The sequence below is a fragment of the Phyllostomus hastatus genome, unplaced genomic scaffold (genome assembly GCF_019186645.2).
Source record: "Phyllostomus hastatus isolate PE091 unplaced genomic scaffold, TTU_PhHast_1.1 phas_contig_148, whole genome shotgun sequence".
Taxonomy (NCBI): domain Eukaryota; kingdom Metazoa; phylum Chordata; class Mammalia; order Chiroptera; family Phyllostomidae; genus Phyllostomus; species Phyllostomus hastatus.
The window spans coordinates 8,399,605-8,421,133 of NW_025333607.1; the positions used below are offsets into that span (position 1 = coordinate 8,399,605).

The window sequence follows — 21,529 nt, forward strand, 5'->3', positions numbered from 1 at the left end:
ACAGGGTGAAATATTCTTAGAAAAACCACAAAGAAGGGAGCTCTAGAATCAAAATCGACACACAATGAAGAGGGTAATTGGTTGAAATGAAAAGGGTCCCAGCAAAGAGAAGGCGGAGCACAGTAGGCCAAACAGCTGTGTCTGCCTGCCAAGCTCTGGAATAATCTTTCTTCCCGCGGGCTGTACGGAGGGATCGGGGATGTGCAAGCTTTTAAAGAAGACAGCTCCTACCACAAACCTCAGGGACGTACTGTACAATTTTCTTAGTGAATGGAGGAGAAAGTCACTCAGCAAAAAAAAAAAATTTTAATTAAATTAAGGTAACTATAGCATGCTTTTGCTTTCTCTCTGAAAAGGTACAAATTGTGGTGTCTGCCAATTCAGAATAGAAATGTTTGGAAACAAAATAATCAATTTAGAGAACTCTCTTTAAAAGTCAGCTATATGCCCTGGCTGGCATAGCTCAGTGGATTGAGCACGGGCTGCGAACCAAAGTGTCGCAGGTTCGATTCCCAGCCAGGGTACATTCCTGGGTTGCAGGCCATAACCCCCAGCAACTGCACATGGATGTTTCTCTCTCTCTCTCTCTCCCTCCCTTCCCTCTCTAAAAATGGATAAATAAAATCTTAAAAAAAAAAAGAAAAGTCAGCTATACTTATCAACAGGAGAAAAGAAAACTAGTGGCTCAACTGTCTTTTTCTTGCTTTATTCTTTTTCCTTCCAAAAAATAAGAAACATGTTTGTTTGTGTGTTTGTTTTTTCCACCACTGTGATGGAAACAGATCATTACTTAAAATATGAGCAGAGTTTACAGTTTGATGTCGCAGAGAGGGCTACAAAATCTGATGTTTACTTCAGTGTCAGTTAAACACATTTATAGTCCAGGCATTGGAATATGAGGCAGACAAGGTCCCTGTATTCAGACAGCCACATTTTGAGGGAGGAGACAGACACCAACCAAGCCAATGAGCAAGCAAGAAAAGATTAGGTTATGGTAACTGCTGGGAATGAAATTAAAATGGTAGTAACAAAGAGAGTTATACGATGGACTTATTCAAAAGGATTCATTAGCCAAACCCACCAAAACCATCAAATGTAATGTTCTCAAGTGACAAATGTTCTCCTAGAGATCTTCAACGCCTACGGAAGTCGTTCATTGTCCATAAACTACACTCAATGGGAGGCTCACTGAACTGCTCCCACCTGAAAAAAAATAACAATGGCTTGATGTTCAAGATTACAACGCAGACTGATTCTTTTTGCTTTCCTTGTTTCAGGGTTTTGAGTCAAACCCCTAATATCTTTGCCTTCTGCTTGTTTCTGTACAATAAGACTAGTAACAATTCTTGCATTGAACTTAGAACGTAGTCCTTCAGACTTGGCCTTTGGCCCGCACCTTGCATCTCATGCCCATGTCTGAGGCCATCACCGGTCACTGAAGTGATGACTGTGACCGGCTTAGTGATGTCCACAGACCTGGAGGCATTCTTGAACCTCACCAGGATTTGTCTGGTGGGAGACAGAAGGGAACCAATTCTGCCTACTAAGCCGTGTGTGTGTGCACGCGTGTGCGCGCGTGTGTGTCTTCTACCTGGTAGACTGAATTCCTTCCCCACACCTGCCTCCGGGTCGCCACCTTAGTGACAGCGAGCACCTCAATGAGCCGACCCAATGTGAATCCTCCACCCTTCCCGGGTGGCCCTGCCCCTTTGCAGTTCCCTCTGCCATGTTGAAGGGGAACATCCCAGGGGGGAAGCATCCCGCAGTTTCCCTGTTCCACCTGTCTGTCCCTCCACACCCCAGCCCGGAATCACAAACGAGATCCCAAAGATCCTCTCAACACTGCGGGAGCCGTGCGTCTGACTAGTTCCCTGGTCCTTTCCAAACTGCCCGTGCGGTCTCGCCAACGAGGGGAGGAAACCTGGAGAGATTGGAAAGCACTATGAACAGACAGATACTCTGGTGAGGTAAGAAGAGTCTCGATTGTTCTGACTCCATTACCAGGCACCGAAAGAACTTGCTGGAGAAACCTCGGAGCCACAGCGGGAAACCTGTGAGTACTCCAGCAGCACACAAGCCCCTTCGAAGGCAGGGACCCCCCCTTCATCAACACCACGTGACCGGATGCAGAATCAACTTCTCATGAAATAAGGTTGAATGATAATACATTCCGGTGGGTTTTTCACTGGGTTACCATTCATCCCCAGTGTGAACCAATGATTAAATCAGTGTCATCCTGGAGCGACGTCTCCAGTGGTCCAAAGCAGGACACGGTCCCATCTGACACTTTTAACAGTCACTTGACAGCCTGGGGCAGACAGATGACACGCTTCTCATATGTGAAATAACACACAGCCTAGAGGAACACAGCACTGAATGGAGGAGAGCATCTTGGTCCAGAGAGTGTGGCACAGTGGACTTTTAATAAGATGATATTTAGTAAACCCAAAACTAACCTTAAAAATGAAAAACAAAAACCCCACATATATGGATGGAGAGAATGTGACTGAACAGCAATGCATTTAAGACTTAGGAGTTTTCATTGAACATTAATAACAGTAATAGTAATAGTCGTGGTGGCAGCAGCTAACATCTATCAAGGGCTCCCCATGTACTGGGCACTGCCCTGATCACGGAAAATGTATCACTAACTCATTCAAGCTCTACAAGACCTCTGACGTAAATTATTGGCATCCTCATTCAACAGGTGAAGAAATGAGGCACAAAGATACAAAGTAGCTTAAAACGAATCCATGATGCAATCCGATGGTCAAAAATATCCGTGGGATGTTAGGTGTGGTTTGAGAACAGTGCTCAGAACGAGAGGATTCATAATGCTCCCCCAGGGTGCCGCATCACACTGCACTAAATCACCGTCTCCCCTTCTGGGAAAAAGGGAACTGCGAAGAGGGAAGCTAGGAGGAATGCAACCATTTTGAAAGACGATGAATACATTTAAAAAGCTGGTGAATTTAGACCTAAACAACGGGAAGAGGCGAGGACGAGGACAGCTGACGGGGCTCCCCAAACCTGCGGCTACCCCAAGACTTGGCGCCGCGCTGTCGCAGAGACTGCTCGTGGACACAATGGCGAGCACACTTTGCAGGGAATTTACTCTGTGTTTCCCAGATGATAATGGACAAGGAACAGACGTGAAAGAGAGTAATTATGGGCTTCGTAAAAAATCTTTCCAGTGGGACTGCTTTGTCAGACAGGGGTCACGCCTCACGGAGGGTGTGCAGGCAGTGGGCGCTGGACGCCATCGAACAGGCGGCTGCCAAGGGCCTTCTCTCTGTAATTCTAACAGCAATAGGCTACAGACACTATTTTGGTAACAGAGCTACATACGTAAATTCAAGGCTAGAGTTAAATTATGTAACCAAACTACAAGTCCTCTGAGAAGACCTCTACCTGTTACCTCTGTGTATTTCAATTAAATGTAATAAATACATATTGACTTTCATATGCCTGACTTCCCAGAGGTAGGGAGCATGCCTTATTTATAAGCTTACAGCTCATTGTCCATGAATAAAAATAAATATTAAAAAACACTGCGCCCTATTCTTTTGGAACATGCTACAAATAGATATTCTAAGAGTACGCTGACATAAAGCAAAACCAGAACCATCTGAATTTGAACTTGGCCACAGATCACATTAACTGTATTTGTTTCAGCACTTTCTAAACCCATTTTGTATGTGTCCCAGTTGGAGTGCTGCTTACTCTATTCTACCCCCCGTTCCTGGGGTATGTCATGAACGTGCCAACAAATCACTCTCAAAACATTTTTTGATCAACTCGTCACTTTACCCCTCCTAAAAATATTAATTATTAGTGTCTACTTTTTAGGGAGAAAACTATGGGGTTTAAGTTTCTTTTAGTCAGAACAATGATCTTTTTTAGTAATTGCAAACATTTCCCAATATTTTAGTGGCACAGAGAAGTTAAGAAACTTGCCCAAGGTCACACAGTTAGTAAGTGATAGAACTAGACCTGGAACTCCCAACCCTGTGGATTAACCCACCAGGCCGCCGTGCCCTAACCATCTAACCCCCACCATGAACAGGCACAGGGTAGAATCAAGCAGAAAATAGTTCCAAGATTATTTGGAAACCGTGCCATCTCATTCTTAAAATAGCAACTTCTTTTTAGGTTTAGAAACCCCTGAACCTCATAACTAAGGACCCGTCATTCTCACTCAATAGCAGGAAACACAAAGTGATGATGACCAAAGCCATTCACAGGTTAAATCTTCCCTGGACTCGATAAAAGAAGTCACAAAAGACCTTGCATTCAAGGCTAGGCTAGCGCATGGCTGGTGCTCAGAAAGCTTTGTTGAATGGAGGCTACATTCCTAGCCGCTGTACCAGGTCTGTTTATACACAACTGTCAAATCAAACTTCCACAAGGAAGTGCCCTTTCTAAAGGAACTTTAAACTTTCTAACTGGAAGTGTCTTTATGGTCCATCAAGCTTTTAGTTCTGGGAGGTCATGCAATAAGGATGTCATAGTCTCAAAGAAAGAAAACTGGACCAAAGGTTTAAAAATACAGCTTTGAATTATTGTTCTTTCTCTCAGTGCCTCACTTTCTTAATCTGGAAAAGAACTATATTTGTCACAGGATTCTAATATAACAGGGCTTGGTGAAGACCATTCTGTGTATGGTAACACGCTAAACAAGGATAAAAGCTCCATTGTCAGTATAAAACCCCTAGGATATGACAAAGGAGAAAATCTAGATGACCTTTGGTCTGGCCATGACTTTTTAGATAAAACGCCAAAAGCAAATCCATGAATGAGAAAACTGATAAACTGAATGTCATTAAAATTTTCCACTCTGTGCCAAACAACATCAAGATAATGACAAGAGAAGCCATAGACAAGGAGAAAATATTTGCAAAAGAAATATCTGATAAAGGACTACGATCCCAAATAAAGAAAGAAGTCCTAAAACTCAACAACAAGAAAATAACTCAGTTTTAAAAAAAAACAAAAGAGCCCAGGACCTGAACAAACATGTCACCAAAGAAGACACGCAGGTGGCAAATAAGCATATGAGAAAATGTTCCCCAATATATGTCATCAGAGAAACACAAATTAAAACAACAACGAGATACCACTGCACACTTATTACAATAAGCGAAATCAAGGGAATGGACCACAGCACGTGCTGGCAGGGCTGTGGATCAGCCAGAACTCTCACTCACTGCAGACAAATGCAAAGTGACACGGACACTTTGGAAGACAGCCAGGTGGTTTCTTAAAAAATTAAACATACTCTTACCATACAACCCAGCAATCAAATTCCTTGGTATTTACCCAGAAGGATTTCAAACTTATGTCTGTACCATAACCTGAACGCTGATCTGTATCATTTTAATTGTCAAAGCTTGAAAGCAACCAAGATGTCCTTCCGCGAGTGACTGGGTAGATAACACTCTGGTGCATCCAGACAATGAGATACTATTCAGGACTGAAAAAGAAATGAGCTATCCAGTCATGAGAAGACATGCAAGATGCTTACATGCATATCAGCAGGTGAAGAAAGCCAACCTGAAAAGGTGCATACTGCGTGACGACAGCCAAGTGACGCCCTGGGAAAGACTACACAGCCATGCAGACAGTACGCAGCCGTGGCTGCCGGGGAATCTGAAAGGAGGGACCAATGTGTGCAGCACAGGGCATTTTTGGTCACTGGAACTGCTCTATCTGATTCTGTAATGGTGGATACATGTCCTAAACTTGCCTAAACCCACTAAAACATACAACACCAAGAGTAAAGCCTAATGTAACGATGACGATGGGTCAATGTCACATCACAACGTCACATGTGGGCTCACCAGCTGTAATAAATGTCCCACTCTGGGGGGCGGGTGGTGTTGATCATGGGTAAGGCTTTGTGTGTGGGGTTGACGGATGTATGGGAACCTCTGTATCTTCCATGCAATTTTGCTATGTATCAAAAACTGTCCTTAAAAATAAAGTCTATTAGAAAATCAGTATTATTACTAGTAATTAAGTTAACTCAGTTGATGCAAATTATGGTGAACCATTATCACCATATCCCTAACATGTCAGATATCAAATTTGTGCTATAAACAGGTAGGTATATGCAATTATGGTTTATAAATATCCCAACATCATGTACGCAGTATTTGCATATTTTCCATTTGGGAAAATCTGTATCCCTGCTACATGTTTGTATGCAAAGTCCAGGGGGCAGAGGTGGCTTCGTGGACATGTGACCTGGGCCGTCACAGGGGACCCCATGCTTGGAAGGGCCCTGTGCTTGGTTCAATACTCTACTGATTCTGTCTTGAAATTCTAATTAGCATTTCAACAAGGGGCCTTGCATTTTTTTGGTACTAGATTTCAAAAATTATGCAGCCAGTTCCGCCAGTGAGGATATAAGCTGAATTTGAAGCTCCCAAGCATGGGGGAGTTTGAGACAAAGGTGGGCTTAGAGAAGCGACCTCCTGGTGGTCCACTCAAGTGGGGTGGGGGGTTCCGTGGTAGCTGACTGCTGCACTGAGTCAGGATCTTAGAAGCCTTGAGTACCATTCAGACCTACTCCTTCATTTCACTACAAGCAACCGAGGCCTCCATAGTCTCTGCACCTTGCCAAGGCCCCCCGCCCACCAGCAGCATGCTCAATCTCTGCATTCTTTGGAATGAATGGCTTGCGCTGGAATGTAAGCAGATGTGGCAGAACTGGCTTTGTGGTCTGCACCCCAGATGTCTCTCTCATCACAAACTCCTACTGGTCCGCGCGTGGGTCGCGGCTCCGTTTATTTGGTCTTTTACCTTTCCGCAAAGCCCCTGAAATCAGCAACTGAGAAAATGAGCTGAACTTCATATTCATCTGAGTGTTACTGGGGTTTTTCTTCCTGCTTATCCTCGCTTTATTGTCAGCCTGCTGGTGAAACACAGCTGAGAATAAACTTCAGGCGGACGCTGTGGGCTCTGCACCAATGCTGCCAATTTGGAACACACTCTGGGTGCTGTGTTGTTTATCTACTAAAGCGATTTGGAGGAAGAGGTCTCATTGATAGATAATGTCTTGTTTACAAGCATGTCCTTGGACATCAGATGCTCCAATGTCATCACTGACCGAAAATCTCCCTTGCAGTGGTGAAGCACTGAAATGCCTTCTGCTGCATTCATTACTCTGGCTCGGTGCATACAAATCAGAATGGATCCTGAATGAGAACAGAGCTGTGTGAACCAGGCTATTGAGATTCATGTCAAAATGAACACATATGGCGGGCAGTGCGAGTGAGCCACAGAAATGGAAGTAGGACAACTGAAGTCTGTACGAGAACTAGCCAGCTTCCACCTCCCTTCTCATGGTCAAGCTCAACATCACTGTTGGATTTTTTGGCACTCCCCTTTTACTAGGCTTTTAGTTTCTGCCATCATGAACAGAGTATGTATTCTTGACTTATTGTCGTTTACTTGGAATTAATATTAGACCAATTGATATATAATTGTAAGAACCTCTCGAAAGTGTAACTCCATTTAAAGTCCTCCTAACCCTCTCACTCTTGTCTGAAGAATATTTATCCATTTCATACATGACAAGGCATTGCCATTAATTTAAGCGTGCACATTCAGTTGACTTTACATAACTTTTCTAAAAAATCCAATAGAATATATTTATCTACATATCAACAATGTTCTAGTAGTTTTTGAATGTATAGTGATATTGTGAATGTTTCGTGTTAAAATTTTACAATCTGTTCTATTGCTCTTTTGTTCATTTCTGAAATTATAAATGTTTAATTCATTTCAGTATAATAAAAACAGTAAGCAGCAATGAACTTGTCACTTCACACAATAATTTTAACACAAAAGGTTTAATCTTATTTTGCTCCCATTTTTTATTGCATGTAGCCTAAAAAAAAGACATTAGAAATTCATGAGATATATTTTTAAGTAAACGAGGTAAGAACATAAACACTTAAAGTCTGGCAGAGGAGTTAATTCTGCATTAAAGGGGCTCAAGTTATTAGCAATAAAACAGAAACTAAAAATGTCCTTGATAAGAGGTAAGACAATAAGATTTTTTTAGGCTGAAAATATACAGACTGCAATCTCTCATTTCTTCTTCCAGACACACAAGTAATGTGTCTAAATACTTACTAGAGCCAAATCTATCTCAAAAGTAGAGGACATTATTTTTTTCTCCTTTTTGTTAATAATGAATAAGAAACAACACTTAGAGTAAAACTTTTTCCATGAAGAAGTGATAGTAATATTCACCCTCAGTTGGAGTTAGCTCCAAACTCAATCCACTCCAGGTAACAGATTAAGAAGCTCACTATTGGAATTATCTGGCATCAACGTAAGCCGTGTTAAAAGCATACATGACTAACAGCATGTCCTGCCTTAAGTCCACCATTCAGGAGACACCTTCATCTATGTAGTTGATTTGGGAATGGCCGTGTGGTCCAAGTAAACGGAGAGAGACACAAGCCTGGGAATCGGAACAAAACAACGGGTAAGGCGAAGCCTCCTCTCACTGAGACGGTGGGATGCGAACTCACAGCGGGTGGTGGCCATTCTGCTGCCTCTGGGGGAGACTCTGCCTGAGGGAGGGAATCAACGCTGAGAAACAGGTCAGGGCAGAATCCCATAACTCCGATAGACATCTAAACTCTCAGTGATCTGAACCTTTTGACCGCCCTTCAGTTGAGTTGGTGTTACAGACTGGATGTTTGGGTTCCCCTAAATTCGTAGGTTGAAGCCCTAACCCCCAGTGTGGCTCTGTTTGGACACAGAGCCTGGAAGGAAGTCATTAAGGTTAAAAGGTCATATAATTGGAACTCTGATCCAAGAGGACTGGTGTCCTTAAAAGAACAGACACCAGAAAACGCTGTCTCACTCTCCCTCACCCTTTTCTATTTTCCCCCTCCCACTTGGGAGCACACACCAAGGAAAGACCATTCCAGACACGCTGAAAAGACAGCCGTCTCCAAGCCTGGCAGTTGTCACGAAAACTGAACGTGCTGTCACCTTCACCAGGGACTTGTGATTTAAGCCACCCAGTCTTCTCCACGACAAGCTTCCCCAGACAGGCCCACTACAACTTGAGGTCCCCCACTGGGTAAAGCAGAGTGACTGTGTTTCAGTCAGATTTCGGTTTTGAAAAGGACCTAGACCACCCCAGCTGGTGTGGCTCAGTGGACTGGGTGCCAGCCTGGACCTGCAAACCAAAAGGTCGCTGGTCAGATTCCTGGTCGGGACACACGCCCATGTTGTAGGCCAGGTCCCTAGTTGAGGGTGCATGCAATCAATCAATGTTTCTTTCACACATTGGTACTTCTCTCCCTCTTCCTCCTCCCTCCCCCCTCTCTAAAAATAATTAAAACAGTTTTTTAAAAAGAAGGAAATGACCTAGGCCAAAGTGGGGGTGGGAAAGATGTTTATTGTCCTGAAGTCAGAGCTCAGTGGAGAACAGAGGAACATGTACAAGTTTGGGAAAAATACATTTTAGACGGGTCTCTATAAGTTCAGGAAAAATAAAAGACTTGGGCTTCAATTACCTAAGTAATTCATGCAGTTCTCCAAAATGACATAGGCAGAAAATGTAACAACTGTATAATACCTCTGACTTTATTGCTGGCATCCTACTACTAAGGCTTTGACAGATCTTCAAATTCCATGCCTGGCTGCCTCTCCCATGCAGTGGGGCAGGCTACCTGAAGGAGGGAGGCTTCCTCTCACGTTCAATGCTGTATCCCCAGCACCCACCACACTGAGCCTGCTCCACAAACCCTGGCTGAGGGAACAAATGAATGAAGGAAGGAAGGAGCAGGCTTTGGATGTGAGATGTTTGACGTGCCTTTTAGAGAGATATTACAGACCTTCAAGTGACTGTGACATTTCTACCAAGCTTCCCTTTGAGCATATGACTTATTTAGCATCTTAAAGTTCATGTTGACGGAGAGGGTGAACGTATGAATTCTTTCTTGGGCTCAGTTATTTCTGACTTGTTAGGTACAGATATCAACAGTGATAACAGTCCAGCCTGAGCAAGATATAAACAGGAACTGTGTGCCAACTTCCCCATTGCAGTTTCCATGTTAAGTCGGCTCTGTTTTCTGGCACTGAGAAAAGAATGCCATTTAACGAGGGGAAGAGTAGGGAAGAGTTGATGCGTTGGGCTAGATATTTGAAGCCTCCTTGGAGGTGCTGACATTTGCAACAGCACCTGAAACTTGGGCGCCGGGAGGTAACAGCAAGTTTGCGAGTGACCCAGTGGCTGCTGTTTCGTCCACAAGGGCCACCCAGTGGCCTAGGTGTCAGACCAAGAGTGATGGAAGGGAGAGCAAGCCAAGTCCCTTAAAACTGGCTAACAGACTCATTTGTCAAAGAAGAGAATGGACTGGATACAGATGTGGTACACATACACAGTAGAACATTACTCAGCCACCAGAAAAGACCAAATACTGCCATTTGGAATAACATGCATGGATCTGGAGAATATCGTGCCAAGAGAAATAAGTCAGACAGAGAAAGCTAACAACCCTATGATTTCACTCACATGTGGGATATAAAGCTGAACGCAACAAATAAACAAGACAAACGAATAAACACAAACTCGTAGCCACAGACAAGAGTACGGTGGCGGCCAGAGGGAAGGGTTGGGGGAGGGACAGGTAGTCAAGGGTAACGGGGGTCAGATATATGGTGGCGGAAGGAGATTTGACTTGGGGTGGTGACCACCCAGTGCAATATACACACGATGTATTATGGAATTGGACACCTCAAATCTGTATAGTTTTAGCAACCAATGTCACCCCAATCCGTTTAATTAAAAATTTGAAAAATGAACACGTTATACCATAAAAAAGAAGCAAGTGGCACTAGCCAAATAAAGAAGCTCCCTCTGAAAAAGGAAGACAAAACAAGAAAATCCATTTTCTACGCTTGGTGAGAAACGCAAATAAAATGCTTTGCAGGGATTCTAAATGCTCCTCCAAAATGTGTGAAACAATAAGCCTGCTGCCATCCCAGGGTGCAGGCGCCCTTGCAGGGGGCGGGGCGCCGGAGGAGACTGGCATCCTTGTCTGTGGGCACCAGGCTCGGGAGAAGGCAGGTCGCACGGAGTCTGGTGGTTCGGCTAACCCCATGATCACGCTGCCTCAATCCAAGAGCGTGAGGATGCTTCCCCTTCTATATTCCCACAGTGCACCTTTCCCGAACGCCTCTTAGCGGCCAGCCAGCTAGCGTGCTGGGGATTAGACCACCACGGAGCTGATACAGAAGTAAAAGATAATCAGCCACACAAGTTATTCAATTACAACTGTGGCAAATGTTAGGAAAGATAAGAAAAGGGTACCAAAAACTTATATAACGGGGAAATTTGACCTACCTTCATGAGAAGGTAACGTTTGAGTTAACTGAAGAATAAGCAGGAATTGATCAGAAAAAGCCATCATTACCACCCTGAATAAAAGAGCAAATAATTCTTTTTCAAAATTCCTTACATTAACAATTTATTCTGCAGGTAGTGTTCGATTTTTTTTTAAATCCTGAGGTTTGGAAAGTTTTAGAAAACACACTGTCATTAAAATAGGTTTTATTTGCCCAGGTGACTTTATAAAAAGTTGTCACCTGCTTTTGTCACTTGTGCGAACCCTCCAATGCATAAGGACCTGTGTGGCCTTTGCTTCGAGAAGGCAGACCGCACTCTGAGGGCGGCAGTGACTGTGAACGGACCACACAGGGGTCAGCTCTGGGGAGGAATTCCAAGGGTGTCAAAATTCACTTACATCGGCTGGGAAAAGTCGTCTCCGGATGGGTCTGCCACAGCAAAACCCACAGGTGGGGATGCAGCCGTGAACACATTTGCAATGACAGGCGATGAGAGCTGTAGGGCCCTGTAGGGACCATCGACCCTGAACTCCTCTCCCACCAGAGGCGGGTTGCAGAGGTGAAGCAGACTGCTCAGGCTGCCCAGCCAGTGTGGGGGACGGCACTGAGAGTGCTGAACACTGGAAGTCCGGGGCAAAGACTGTCGGCAGAGGGACAAGGTCAAGTCTGCCAGGTAGCGGGACATGGGTGTGGAGTCTTGAGATCCCAGGACAAAGTTTCATTTCATTGTGCAAAAGGCCAGGTTTCGGGGTCACTAAAAGACCCACGCCACAGTACAGCTACAGGCCATTCTTAGCTCTTTAACAAGTAATGGTGCTTTGATCAACCAGGTACCCCAAGGGAATCTTACACTTAGTTTAGAACCCTTGGTTATTATTATTTCATTCAATGTGGTGGCAGACTGTATTTTCAGAAGATGTCTCCCACAGCATCTCCCAGCCCACACGGTCTTCTGTGACGGGACCTTCCTACTCCCCCATCAGGAGGGGAAGTCTAATTACCCACCCCTTGAACCTGGGCTTCCTTATGACTCGCTAGTAGCCAACAGAATCTGGTGGACAGGACACGGATCAACTCCCACCTGGTTCTCTCGGGGCCCTTGCTCTGAAGGGGCCCGTCCATCGTGGGAGTGACCAGAGTACCTTCAAACAGCACACTAGAGAGGTTTCATGTAGACACTGGCCAGTCAGCCTTCCCAGGTGAGCCCAGCCTCCCATCCATCTCTGCCAAGGTGCCCAAAAATGAGAATGAAGGAACCATTTTAGAAGTGATCCTCAGGCAGTCGGACTTGGCACCTGGAATATCAGGAAGCAGAAAAAAGACAGCCCAGCGTGCCCTGACTCACAGAAACCATGAGCATAATACAAGTGCAAATGTAAATAAAAGCCACAAGTCGTAGAGGCGTATGCTGCCCAGAAAGAAACTGCTGGAACAAACGTTCTGTTTTCTGTCTATAAGGGTTATGATTGGCATTGAGCCCATTGAACAGATGAGACTCCCAAGGTGCAGGGAGATTAAGCCAATTAGATCATAGAATCATAAATAGAATTGTACAGTCATAGCAATCAAATGATTATCCAAAGCTCTTTTGAGGACACTGAGACCCGGGGGGGGGGGGGCGGGGGGAATGAGTTGAATCAAGATACATAGTTACAGGCAGAGCCAGGAACAGAGTTGGGATTTCCGAAAGATTCCCAGAGTCCGCAGCTCATTCTGAAAAAGTAGACCAAGCATGATGTACTAAAACGATCACAGGTGGTTGCATCAGACCTGGGTGGATTAGATCCTTAGGTAAACTTACTTAACGCCTCAATGTCCTCATATTTAAAATAGGAAAAATACACAGAGAAAGGAAAAACCACTGTGACCTGAGAGAGGCCAAACAGAACTGTACTAATGTTAATTTCCTGGTCTTCACCATTAAACTGTGAGTATATACAAGATGCTGGTATCAGGGGAAGCTGTGTGAGGGGTAAATGGGGATTTTCTGTCCTATATTTGCAATATTTGGGTTAAGTCTAAAATTGGACCTGAATAAAAGTTTCAAAGGGTAAAAAGATGAAAGGAATACAAAGTTGAAAAAGATAACAAGAAAAGCTACTTAGTAAGGATTTCTAAGAAGACAGTGTTTGGAAAACACCGTGCTTGCTGATTGCGAAGCATTTAAGCACCATTTCCCTTTGCTACTCGCATTTCAACGTGCTGAGAAAGCCAGAGCAGATGGTCCGTGTTGTCCCCATCCAGGCCCTGCTCTCCGAAGCTCTGTGCTCACATCCTGCAGCCAGAGCGTTTTGGAGAAAATTAACTTAAGCAGACGACGGGAAGCTTCCCACAGTAGTGACATCTCTCGACCTCTTCTCTGACCTTTGAATTCCTGGCAGCCGCGAGCTCTGTTCCAGCCAAGAGTCCTCACGCAGGCGGCTTCCATGTCTACCCAACCCTCATTTAGAGGACAGGCACCCGCCGCACCACAGCCATCCGAAGCCATCTGTCCGTGGCCATGAGCTAGCTTGAAAGCTCTCAGAAACTGCCTTCCAAAGCTAATTGAGCTGCTCTAAATATTTGAAGAGACAGAAATGGGATTCTGCTAAAGATGGTTTAATAAAATATTTAAAGAGCTTTTTTTTCTAACAGTGTAGTAGGCCGCTTCCTTCTTTCCTACTCCACTGGGGAACGTGCATCTTACCAGTTTATGATCAGAATGGGCCCTGGCTGGCCTCTGAACCCTGCCATTATGGTAACAGGGCGAAGGTGGGGGAAATTTCCGGAAAAGCATCCCAATCGCTTAAAAACAATTTTGCCAATGCAAATCTTCAAATCCTGGGTATAGTCATAAAATTTGTGTGGGAAGATACAGATAACAAACAAACACAACAGCAGTGGGTTTGGACTCCTATCCAGAAACTCTAGGCATTAATTGTTCTGGAATGTATTGTGGGTCTGTAACCAGAAACAGAGAACTTCTACAGTTCAGTGTGAAGGGCTGCTGCTCAGGACTCAGCATTTTGGCTACAGGATGATCAGTCTTCGTCAGCTGACAAAACCAGTGACTTCCAGGCATCCACTGGCAGGGTTCTTTCCACTGTACTAGACTCTCTCTCTAGTGTTAGGCTGAATTTCTACCCAGAATCCTTGCCTTACCAGTATTCAAAATTCCTACCTGATGTGAGTCCAAATAGCGAGAAAACACACCTACTTTGGGGGCACAGAAGCTCATTTTTCTAGAAAAATTTCTGGGCATGTCACTGAGCCAGCACAAACTATGGGCCCACCTTTGACCCTCGCCCTGTACTCCGAGCGAGCAGTGATGACCTTAGTCCATTCCAGGCCTGTGCATGTTCTGAATCCTTAAGTCAAGCTAAATTATGTTTCATAAAGCTGTAGGGTCAAATGTCATCTGTTTTATTCTGTTCCTTGAAAATTAGCTGTCCTTGGGTTGAAATGGAAATCAAAGTCACATATAATTAGGATTCACTGTGTTCCAACCATCCTATATCAAATAGCTTGTGACATAAATATTATCTCTTCTTGCTAACTTTCACTTCTTTAAATTATGGGCAGAATCATTTCTCCTTTCTTCAATCACTTTATTATTTGTGAAATTAGATCCCATTTAATTGTTTCCCTAAGATGGCCCCTCCTTGGTCCACTCCTGTCGCCTGGACAGGCTGCTCTGTTCTTGTCCCCAGCCATGTCCCAGAGTCAGTGTGCAACAAAATGTGACTCTGTCGCTGGAGTTCTAGAAAATCCTTCAGAGAAAGATGCTGCGTATCGATACAGGTATTGTGAGAGTAAGTGAACTTTATCAGAGCTAAACGGAGCACTGTTCATGTTCATCGAAAACATAACAACTTATGTCGTCAAAAGGGATAAACACATGGACGCTCTTTTGCTTTGTAAAATGCAAACACACTGGCAGAGTCTTCTCTGTCTGGCCTCGAGGGCTAGAAAGATGAATAAGTTATTAGAATAATAAGTTATTAGAATAATTAATAAAATAGAAGGCATTTCAGATTGAGTTCCATCCAAGACAACTTGAGAAAGTTTTGACCCTTCAAGGACAAAGAGAAAAATGTAGAAAATTTAACGAGTAGTGACTTCTAGACCAGTCACTAAGGAAAACAGGAGAGAGTACTAAAAATAAGCAGAAGCATTGAAGATCAGAGGTAAAATTTGAAAATATAAGGAAATTAGAAGTTATTTATTGCTCAGTGGTCACCACTATGATCCTCTGGGACCCCAAACTTCCTATCTCCTTCCAAGAGGGCAGCGAGGTGACCAGACCAATGTGGGGAGAGCTAAGGGGCCTGCTTCTGTCATCAGACGCCCCTTCCTCCCCACTTACAAGCACACCTACCGCTACACCCAAACTAGCGTTGCTATGGTGACCACGGCCGAGGCGTGCCCAGTCCCACCCTTCTGCCTGCCCACGTCTCTCCTGTGTCCTCTTGATTCCTCGTCCTTCTGAATATCCCTTCACTCTGACAAAGTCCTAATTACCACTTTCACCTGATCATCCGAATCTACATTTCTGCTCCTTGGCATTTCCCAAGCTGCTGCTAAGAATAAATAATCAAAATAATAATTGCAAATATTTACACAGGGCTCCGTGCCAAGAGCGGTTCGAAGCACATTACATAACCTCGTTTAATCCTCACGACATTACCAGTGCTAGCAACAACTCTGTGAAGTAAGGTCTAATAAAGTGTCCGATTATTCTCATTTTTTTATATAAGAAAACAGGCACATTAGTTCCTCCCAATGTGAGTCCGTATCATTCTCTTTTTCCTAAACAAGTGAAGCTTCTAACACGTCTCTGCCTTGCCGTCAAATCATCTTCAAATTCACCACTCATTAAATTGCCATAGTTCCATATCTAAAACATAATGTAACCCTGGCCCTCGCCTGACTAAAAGTCCTATATTAGCACCGAACATGCGCATCAGAATCACCTGGGAGCATTTGCACAAGACAAATGCCTACAACCCCACTCCAGAGAATCAGAACCACGGTGGTGGGGGAAGGGGGTGAGCCAGTACATGCACATTCGTAAACCTTCCCGGGGTTGCGGACTCACGTCTCTAACTCAGACTGCAGACCGCTGTAACTCAGATCATTGTGTTTTGTTTGCACGGTGGTACTCAGGTATAATTTCACATATCATAAAATTTACCTATTTGAAGTGTTCACATCAATGATCTTTAGTAAATTTACAAAGTTGGACAACCCTAACCACCATCCACTTTTAGAACATTTCTCTAACCCCTAAAAAGTTCTTTGTGTCCACGTTCGGTGAAGTCTGCTCCCAACCCCCAGCCCCGGGAAACCTCTCTGCTTTCTAGTGGGTTGGCCAAAAACAACCGTATGGTTCTTTCTGTAAAATAAAAGACGCATTTTTCATTTTCACCAATAACTTTACAATTTAGATATTTTGAGTAGTTTGGCTATGTCCTGCTATTAGCTGCTAGTGGATAAAGGCCGAGGGTGCTGCTAAACACCTTCCAATGCATAAGACAGCCCCGCGGTAAAGAATTGTTTGGCCAAAATGTCAATAGTACCAAAAAACTTCACAAGCCACATTTCACACGTTCAGTCAATTACAGCACCAATACACTGCACAAATCTTGTTTTTGCATTTCAGTTGCATTTTTACTTTTCTTGAAATAATGAAGCATAATGTGCTGAAAATGTAGCATATCCAGCTTCACTATTAAAGTGGTTGCACAAAAATTCACCAATTTTGATAAGGTTTTTTAAATGCACACTGATATGACCGCTGTCACAGTACAATCTAACAAAATTGTTTCAGATGAAGTTAAAGACAACTAGGCACTACTAGAGCCATCTTATGGAAAAACTAAACAAACTTTTTGGCCAACCCAGTATCTCCATAGATTTTGCCTGTTCTGGACATTGTACATAAATATAATCTATTTAGCCTGGCTTTTTTACCTTAAATTATGTTTCTGAGGTTCCTATAGGTTATAACTTATACAGGTAGTTTTGTCCATGTTACTGCTATAAATTTCCTACTGTATGCATATACCCCATTGTGGTTAGTCATTCACCATTTGATAACTATTGGGATTGTTTATACCTTTGGCTACTATGAATCATTCTGCTGTGAGCATGTGGGTACACATGTTCGTGTGGACATACATTTTCCATTCACTTGGGTGAATAAGTGTAAAATGGATTAGTTGCATTGAGGCTCATATTTAACTTTTCAGGAAAATGCTGAACTTTCCCAAAGTGGTTGCATTATTTGACATCCGCACTAGGAATGCATGAGGTTTTCATTTTCTCCGCCTCCTCACTAACACTGGTAGTTGCCTGTCTTTTTGGCAATGGCCACCCTAGTGGGTGAGAAGTGGTACCCCACTGGGGCTTTAGTTTACAGCTCCCTGACAACGAATGATGTTGAGCATCTTTCCATGTCCTTAATGGTTATTCATGTCATGTGTGGTCTTTTGTGAAATTTCTGTTCAGCTCTTTTCCCGCTTTTTAAATGAAGTCCCTTATTACTGACCTGCAGGACTTCTCTGTACATTCTGAATACATGTCTTTATCAGACAAATGCTTTGCAAATTGTTTCTCTTGGACTGTCGCTTGCCTTTTCAGTGTCTTAACAGTGTCCTTTGAAGAAGAAAAGTTTTCAATTTTTACAAAAGCCAATGTATCAATTTCTCTTTCAGGGATTGTGCTTTTGGTGTTATAGCTAAGTACTCACTGCCAAACCCAAGATCCCAAAGACTTTTTGCTGTTTTCCCTAGAGGTTTTATAATTCCAGCTCTTATATTTAGTTCTACGGTCCATTTGATGTTCATTTTTATGTGATGGAGGGCAAAGATGTGGACCCACCACTTTACAGGTGGATATCCAATTGTCTCAGCACTATTTGTAACAAACTATAGAAATGATCCCTGAAAGTATAGTCTTAACTCTTTGTTTTAAAAACATCCCTCTCCCCCTTTAACTGCCTTGACATCTTTGTTGAAAAAACCCGTTGACCACAACTATAAGGATTTATTTTCAGATCTCTTAATTATGTTCCATTGACCTATATGTGTATTCTTAAATGGACACCAAATTATCTAATCAATATAGGCTTATACTAAGTTTTAAACTGAGTCGTATAAGTCCTCCAACCTTCTTTCAAAATTGTTTTAAATGTTCTGGGTCCTTTGAATTTCCATAGGCATTTTTGGATTACCTCATCAGCTTCTAAAAAAAGCTTGTGGGAACTTAGATGGAGATTGTGTCGAATCTAGAGACCAACTGGAAAATTACCATCTTGACTACACTGAGTCTTCTACTCACTGAACATAATTTCTTTCCATTTACTTAGATTTTCAATATCCCTTGCCCATGTTTTCTAGTTTTTACTATACTTATTTTGTACTTTTTCTGTTACATGTACTCCTAGGTGTTTTGGTTTTTTTGACACTATTGTGAATGAAATTGAATTATTTTCATGGTTGAAGTGTCCTTTGCTAGTATACAGAAACACAATCAGTTTGGTAGACCATGGGCTTTTTTTTTAAAGATTGTATTTATTTATTTTTAGAGAGGGAAGGGGGGGAGATAGAGAGAGAGAGAGAAACATCAATGTGCGGTTGCTGGGGGTTATGGCCTGCAACCCAGGCACGTACCCTGGCTGGGAATCGAACCTGCGACACTTTGGTTCGCAGCCCGCGCTCAATCCACTGAGCTACGCCAGCCAGGGCTAGACCACAGGCTTTTATAAAATGAAGTCTTAGGATCTTTCTGCAGGATTCATATGATGCTATGACAAGATTCCCGTGACAGAATCTCTCCTGCTACTGACCATCATTTCCCATCATCCAACACGCAGTGTTTGTTTCTTTAGCACTAAACTTTTAATAGCACCCCTCAACCCTATGATGTTTCTGACTTAAATTTCACTTATATCTCAAGTTTACTTTATATATTACCCTATCCTAGAAACCCTTTCAGATTGTTCTTTACCTGCCCTGCCACTCTAAAATTCTAAAAGTAAGGTCTAGTATTGTTTTTTCTATATTGTACTTCAATAAAACACTTACATGCACATCTTGAGAAACTGAGTCACTATATAGTGAAGTCTGGTAGTTGTTCATCAATATTCATCTTCCCCTCCCACAGTCCCAGCACCCCTACCTTTTGAGAAGGCGCACAGCAAAAAAATCCAAGGCTCTACCTCCCAGCCTCCCTTGCAGTTCGATGTAGCAGTGTGACGATGTTGTGGCCAGCGAACAGCATGTCACGAGGCAGCTTCTAGAAATCTTCCCTAAAACACAGCCAGCGTGCATCTTATCTCATTTTCTTATTTATCTCTTTCTTCTTGTGGTTAACTAGAATCACAGTGATGGTCGAAACTCTTCTGGAGCAGCCCCCCTGACCGTCAGGTGGCCTTGGGAACGGAGACCCCCACACACAGCAAAGCAGAGCCGAGGCCTCCATATGCCAGTGGGGTTGCTGACCTCTGAGCTCCCCATGAAAAAGACATACAGTCCTCCCCCGATTTAGCTGTTCCTTCTCTGGGTCTCTGTTACTTATTGCCAAACTGAATCCAAACATATACACCACAGTTCACTGTATCCTCAGGAACTGGTGCAGTGCCTGGCGTTTGCTGAGTTGCTGCAAAAGAGTAGCTAAAATGGAAAGGAAAAAATACTTCATGGGATTTCAATTTCTAATTCCATGCTGCACCATATAGTTACCAGATCTATTCCCAGGTACTGAAATATGAATATTTTAGGTATACAATTTGGCCTTCAGAAGCCTCTCAGATTTTTAAATCTAATTTCTATTCTAATTTATTCATCATGATACTAATAAGCTGTTTGTTTTTTTCATGTAGCAGAAGTAAGCAAATGTATTCAATGATTTCATGGATATTCAAGAGACAGAAGGCCCATAATTGAATATAATAATAGATCTCACAAAATCAGAACTGTTGGTGACAATAGCATGCAAGCTGTTAAACAATCTGACTCCGCAGATGAAAAGCTAGGGTTCAGCGAGGCAGCGTGACTAATTCCAAGCCACACAAACCCTGAGTGACAGAGCTGATGTCAGAGCCCAGACACTCTGACTTCAAACTCGGTGTCCTTTGAATCCGCAAGAGTCCCTTCGATGATTAAGTGCGAACTGGCTAACATAAGCAAAAAGGGAAGTATATTTGAAACCTGGGAGTTTGCAAGATCACAAAACCCGGAATAGACAGGAGCCAGGCAGCTCTATAAGGTTTCCATGGCGATGTCTGCTACAGGGCTCACGATGACGTGACCAATGGAATGAATGAGTCAACTCCAGCAATGTTTACTGCTCTTTATTCTCCTCATTGTGGATGATCATATAGATATTTTGCCTATTGCTCTCTTCCTTGCTGACTGAATCTGCTTCCCCGGATAGCGGCCAGGGACACCAGATATCCACCGTCCCCGTCTCTCTTAAACCGGTGCAGGAAAATAAGACATGATGAGGAGTCTCATGGGTGCTCTGAAGTACTTGTTCTCCGAGAGAGTTTTCTGGCTTCCCGGCTCACCCTCACTTTCTGTGTTTACGTGCTGCTGTGCACCTGTGTGAATGTATAGTGATAATGTATAGTGTGCCATTAGGGGCCCCGAGATGACAACCTGGAGAACAGAGAGCCAGCCCTCTGAGGCCAGCTGAAGGGAAATGAGAAGTGTCCTCTATGATACCACGAAGCAAACGAGCCCTCCCACCATGCCACTGTCTCCCTCCCGATCTCTCATTGTGTGAGACCGTATATTCACCACTTAAACAGCTGTACACTGGCTCATTTCTTGCTTTCGGCCCCAAAACATCCAAACTCATGCATCACTCAGGACTTTAAGTCCGTGGACAAAGGGTCTAGTGGGCCAGCCGTGGCCTTGTGCCCACCTCTGAGTGGCAGTGAGGGGAATAGCACAGTGGCAGGAGTCTCTGGGATCCACCAGCTTCTTTAGCATGAGGCCAAGCACCTTGATTTGCCTTCCCATTGAAAGGCTGTGCGAAAGGGGAGAAGGAGGCAGAACACCCCAAAACCACGAACGTCCCTAACTTATATATCTTATACTGATGGTATTTCAGAAACATAACTGAAAAACTGAATGCACGACTACCACAAAGCCTATTGGCTGGA

At 43.5% G+C, this 21,529-nt stretch overlaps 1 protein-coding gene and 1 pseudogene across 4 annotated transcripts in view; both read right to left on the reverse strand.

Annotated features, from left to right (window-relative positions):
- The window catches only part of RGS7 (regulator of G protein signaling 7), a 304,285-nt gene that overhangs the window by 199,070 nt on the left and 83,686 nt on the right, over positions 1-21,529 (reverse strand). The window lies entirely within an intron of this gene.
- Positions 18,236-18,318, reverse strand: LOC123805762 (annotated as a pseudogene).